Here is a 6,350-nt window from a genome sequence, read left to right as displayed (position 1 = left end):
GCTTTTACTTTATTACTTCCCAAAAAACCTGTTGACGAATACAATTCCAAAACTTGCCGTGCGCCAGGAGCCTTGGTAGGCCCCACCTTTTTTTCTTTTGAATTTCTGAAATATGGAATTCCTATCACATGATCACGAGTGGTATCACACCGTGTGCTGTGAGTACTGGGAAAGATAACTTCACATGTATATGGAAGCTTCCGATACTGTTACACACCTAGAAGTCTCTGGACTTATAAAAGTTTTTCCCATAGAAAACGCAGCACCGACCGTGAAAATATATTCTTTTTTTTATTGTAAAGTTTTCTTAATAGGAAAAATCAACATCGAGTGTGAAATATTCTATGTGGAATTAGGATTGTTTTTATAGAGTTGGAGGTTCTTAGAAAAACAATTATATATATATATATATATAAAGAATAAGAAATTCCTAGAAGATGGATTTTAGACTGATTCTCGTAGATTTGGAGGTTTTTTTCGAGAGATTAGTTTATTATATAAAATAATATTAATAAATTTTTTAGTATAGGTATAAATTTATACCTACATAAAATCAATGGACTAAAAACTTTATTAATATTTATTTTATATAATGAACCAATCTCCCAATAAATGAGAATTAGTCTATAAAATATATATATTAATATTAAAAATGTATATAAAATATATATATTAATATTAAAAATATATATTAATAAAGAAAATTTAATTTAAAATTAAATATATATATAGAAATATGATGTCAGCCCACATGGAAGCAACTTCTTAAAAAACCCACGAGAGAAATAGAAGATAGAACCAAAAATACTAGGGGAGGGATTCCTATTCTTGTGCAGGGACCAGTAGTTGATATAATACTGGTCCCACCAAACCACCAGTGATTAAGACTTGTGAAACCAAATTTTAAACAGAAATAAATAACATTATGTATAAATAAGTTTTAAATTATGTCCAAAAATCACCCATACATTGACTGGGCCCACAACTGTCCATAAATAGTATTTTACTACTTAATATTGCAAAACATATTGACCCAAGTAGAAAACAGCTAGAGCCATAAAGGCTTCCAAACTGGTCTATTCCAGAAGTACAAAAGAGCAGTCACTTCAACCCCCATTCACGAGAACTCCAACTTTGCATCCCAAATAAATATGCCTACCTGCACATAACAAAAGGAATGTATGTCAGCCATAACTGTTGTGTTGTTCAACAACTAAGCACCCTATGTTCAATAAATGACACCCAACCCAATAACAATTAAATCCAATTTGTTTAATAAATGACACCCAACCCAATAACAATTAAATCCACTTTGTTCAATAAATGACACCCAGACCCAATAACTGCAATAAATGACACCCAACTCATTCTATTTCTCATTAAAACAAATCAAAGCACATGGATCAACAAATAAACAATTCCCAACCATTAGATCACAACAAATTAAATCCATACCACACATTCAAAATGAAGCCATTGCAATCCATGTGCATCCATGTCCACCAATTAAAATCAAGTCCCCAAAACTATAAAACAAGTCCACCCACTGTTGAAGTTGCATCTTATGCTTTCAAACTATTCAGCAAACTTGAAGACAACATCACAAAACAGTGGTCAATATATTCAAGTTAGTTATATGAATTACAACTCATTCTTCTTACAGTTCTGTTTTCATTTATCAGATTTTTCTTACATTACAGTTCTGTTTTCATTGTTTTCATTTATCAGATTTCTTACATTACAGTTCTGTCCATTCATTTATCAGATTTCTTACATTACAGTTCTGTCCATAGGGTGGTGACAGTTAACCTATACAGTTACAATTAACCTTTTTTATACAGAGTTTATGTATGTGTTCTAGCTTATACAGTTAACCTATTGAATACAATGGGAAACTTCTAAACATCTAAACATCGTTTCTCCTAGTTTCTTCAATGGGAAACTTCTAAACATCGTTTCTCGTCCTGTTGTCGTTCCCGATAACCCTTTATACACGGTAGGGTCTCCGCAACGAAAGCCCCGCTGTGTCCATGTTGATTGGACCAACTTAACAAAAGCAATATGAAACAATACACTGTACAGTAAGCGCAACGAAAGCCCCGCTGTGTCCATGTTGATTGGACCAACTTAACAAAAGCAATATGAAACAATACACTGTACAGTAAGCTCAACTTTCAGACTTCTAAAATAGATCATTTTTTCTAGGATTACAAACAAATTAGTGCAGTACGCTATCAAACATCTTGCTCAGAAAGACAGCAAATCAAATAAGAGGACAAGATGCTATTAGATTTTAAGTCTGCTTAATAAAACAGGTGTTTTTAAGTTTAAAAATACTTGGGCTACATTAGTAATCCAACTCGCTATTAAGCCATAGCTGCAAAACTCAAAACTTTAAAGGTGCCAATTTCAGAAATACTAGTTTAAGTTCTCCTGGCGTAAGAATTATTATTTCACACTTGGTCATGTTATGAATATATATTAGAATTGCAAAGATTTTGGAACTGCAACAAAAGTGGTATACCAGAAAAAAACAGATACTGAAGAAACCCCGTGAACTTACATAATTATGAGAGAAAATTTCACAAATATATCAAAATATAATGAAAAGTGAGACCTCTCAGCCGAATTTTAAGTTCAGTTACATTTTACAATGGTCGCGCTTAAGTGGTATACCAGGAAAAACAGATACTGAAGAAACCCGTGAACTTACATGATTATGAGAGAAAATTTCACAAATATATCAAAATATAATGAAAAGTGAGACCTCTCAGCCGAATTTTAAGTTCAGTCACATTTTACAAAGGTCGCGCTTATTTTTGCTCATGCAACAAGCACATGGAACAAACTAAATAGGATTTTAGTGAACTATCGGTGAAGTAATATGAGGAGATGCAAGCCATTTGTTTCAAAAAGCCTAAGGACAAATTAATTGAAAGAAGAGACAGAGTAACTGTAAAGGAAACAATCAAAACAGGGCACTGAATCCAAATTTCCAGTAAGCATGGTAAACACCAATAAAATACTAAGCACTGAAGCAATAATTTCAACTCTTTTGAAATTATGTAAAGATAGAGAAAAAGACTCATTTAGACATTACATGAAAAACTAAAATCAAACTCACAAATTCCATATCAGTCAAGTGGGAAGCATTTCTAAGTTTTTGTAACCAGATATGCGAAGCAGAGGAAGACATGTCCCAATAATGTAAATAAAAGCACAAGTTTACCTCCATCGTAAAAATCTTGTTTTGACACCACAGATGAGAAAACATCTTATCTACCTAAATTTTTGTAGTCAGATATGCTAAGCAGAGAAAGAAAGTCCCAATAATGTAAATAAAAGCACAAGTTCACCACCATGGTAAAAACTTGTTCTGACATCACAGATGAGAAAAAATCTTAATCTCAAGATCTACCTAGTGTTGTAAGTTACAAATGGTATGAATTCTTTCAAAATGGTATTCATGTGTGTAAGTCTTTTGTTAGCCTTGAAAATTTAAGAATGCTATCTATTTATGTTTAATTTTATTTTTAAAACTGTAATAATTTGTTGACCTTATTTGTTGCTTACCTTACAGGAATTGAAGGTTAGCTTACAGGAATTATTCGATCATCAGCTTCATAGGGATAATTTTTGCAGAAGTAATAAAGCATAATTTAACGTATATTCTAATGTCTAAATGCATGCAATAATTTTATAGGTTGTTGCATCTATGGCAAAAGGAAGTTACTCTGCTCGTACAAGGAGAAGTGGCAGGAGAGTGACAAGGGGTGCGCAGCTACGATGCACATCGTCTGATGATGACAGGCCAGCTGATGTCGATGCCAGCAATGCACCAGGGAACATTGTTGAAGATGACCATGTGACAGCTGCTGATGTTAACACACCATCCGCCACAGAACCACCATCAACAACAGTCCAAGGGGCAAGCTCAACTAAAAAAATCAGTGATATAAGAGGATGGACAAAAGAACAAATGTTAGTTGCAATTGACGACATAGAGTTTAATGGATACTCAGTTCGGGCATCTGCAAAAAAACATGGTATTCCTCCCTCATCAATACAATATTGGATAAATGGACTGACTCATACAAAACGTAGAGGGCCTCTTACAGTTATGACTGAGGATGAGGAGGCCGAGGTGGTTGAGTGGTGTAAAGAGATGGCCCAATTGGGACATGGGCTAGAGTTGATACAACTCAAATCAACAGTTGCTCAAATCTGTCAAGGGAGGCCAAACCCATTCAAAGATGGGTTTCCTGGTAAATCATGGTGGTTTGGGTTTAAAAAAAGGCATCCAGAACTTGTATTGCGTACTGCTGAGGGCCTTGACAGAGACAAAGCATTAAATTTGCGCCCTGCAGTTGTGCAAAAATTCTATGACACACTTTCTAGTGCTTATGATAAACATTCTTATGGAGCAGACCATTATGGAACTGTGATGAAACAGGTTTACAGGCAGGGAGGAATTGTGGCATGCGGGTAATTGCCAAGAGAGGGAGCCGAAATGTGCCAAAGATTTTGCCCAAGAGCAGGGAGTGGATAACTATTTTATGTTGTGTTAATGCAATTGGTACTTCAATCCCAGGATTTTATCTATTCAAAGGTAAAAATCAACTGAAAAACTATATACAGAACTGTGAACCAGGTGCATGCATGGCTGCACATCCCCATGCATGGATGACTAAAGAACTGTTTCTAAGTTGGCTTTTTCACTTTGCTGCATCGGTACCAGGTGGCGTCTCGCCTAATAACAGACACCTTTTGATATTAGATGGCCATGGGAGCCACATGGCTGTACAAACAATTGAGGAAGCAAACAATTTAGGCATCGACCTATTGACATTGCCAGCTCATACCACTCATAGACTGCAACCCCTTGATGTTAGTGTGTTTGGCCCTTTCAAGAACTATTTCAGGTCGGAGCGTGCTGCATGGATGGCAAAGAATCCAGGGGTTGAGGTGAAAAGGTTTGAGCTAGCAGAGCTTGCAAGTAAAGCTTTTAAAAGGGCTTTGACACCATCAAATATCAAGGCTGGCTTTAGGAGGACAGGAATCTGGCCACTGAACTATGATGCTCTCATGCATGATACTGGTTGTAGCCAAGCGTTTCATGTGGATGGTCAGGAAGAAGGGAATGCCCAAATAGGTGTTGAAGTGCAAGAAGTAGATGACCAAGATGATGTTGTTGCAGCTGGTAATATGATTTCCTTGTCTCAAGGACACTTATATGCTGAAGATGATGAAACTGTATGTGAAACACAATATAACAATGAACAAATTCGCAGTAACATGGAGATTGTTCCACCAACTCAAGAACATGAAATTCCTGTTGTTGATATTGTTAATGTTATTGCTGAACATGCAGTTGACAATGACCAATTGACATTGCCAAGCCAAGTAACCCCACCTTCATGGCTAGCAGAAGCAATGATCAATATGAATGCACATAGTGTCTCAGCAACCAATGAAGAAAGCATGAACATGCCCTCACAACCAGCAGAATTGAATAGTGAAATTGTTCATTTTTTTGTGGACAATATATCAATGGAAGAAGATGAAGGACATAATGAGGCATCAAATGAAGATAATGATATAGTTCGATCAGTTCCAACAGAAACTGGAAGGGAAGTACCAAGCAATGACATGCAGGTGGGAGGGGTGGAGAAGACACTTGGACGATTCCTAAAGCTACCAGTACAGAGAGTATCAATGAAAAAAAAGCAAGGTGCACCAGGTAGTCTTCATCTGGGCCGAAGCTCACAGTTACTCACCTCAGAGGACTATATAAACCTGTTAGTTGAGTCTGAAAAAAAGAAATTTGGAATGCAAGAATTAAAACAGAAAAAGAAGGATCTAGTCAAGGAGAAGAAGGCAGCAAGGATTGTTGCAGCACAACATCGAGCAGATGAAAAGATTGAAAGAGATAAAGCAAGGCAAATTAAGGACCAACAAAAGCAAATGGCAAGACAGGAAAAGGAAAAACGAAAGGCACAACAAATGCTTGAAAAGGAACAAGGGATGATCAATATGGTTGACAATGATACAAGAATAGCTAATGAAACCAGAATTATTTCAAACTCATTGGACTCCATTGCAGATAATACACCATTATTCCAAGATCTCATAAACATTCAAGTGCCTCACTATACCACTGAGGGTTTACCCACTTGCCTTATTCCTACCAGAGTTGGTGCCAATTCTATGTATGCTCATTACACACCTCCACTTAATGCAGGGACCAGTAGTGCAAATGTGAGGTATGGGTACTCAATACCTCCATGGTTGGAAGCTGCAAATTGGAGTCAATCATATGGCAGCAATCAACCATTTCCTAATCAACCCTT

This window comes from Pinus tabuliformis, chromosome J (genome assembly GCF_031772625.1).
Source record: "Pinus tabuliformis cultivar Carrire ecotype Pingquan chromosome J, CPIR1, whole genome shotgun sequence".
NCBI classification, from domain to species: domain Eukaryota; kingdom Viridiplantae; phylum Streptophyta; class Pinopsida; order Pinales; family Pinaceae; genus Pinus; species Pinus tabuliformis.
The sequence above is the reverse complement of the archived record's forward strand: the minus strand, read 5'-3'. Positions refer to the sequence as shown.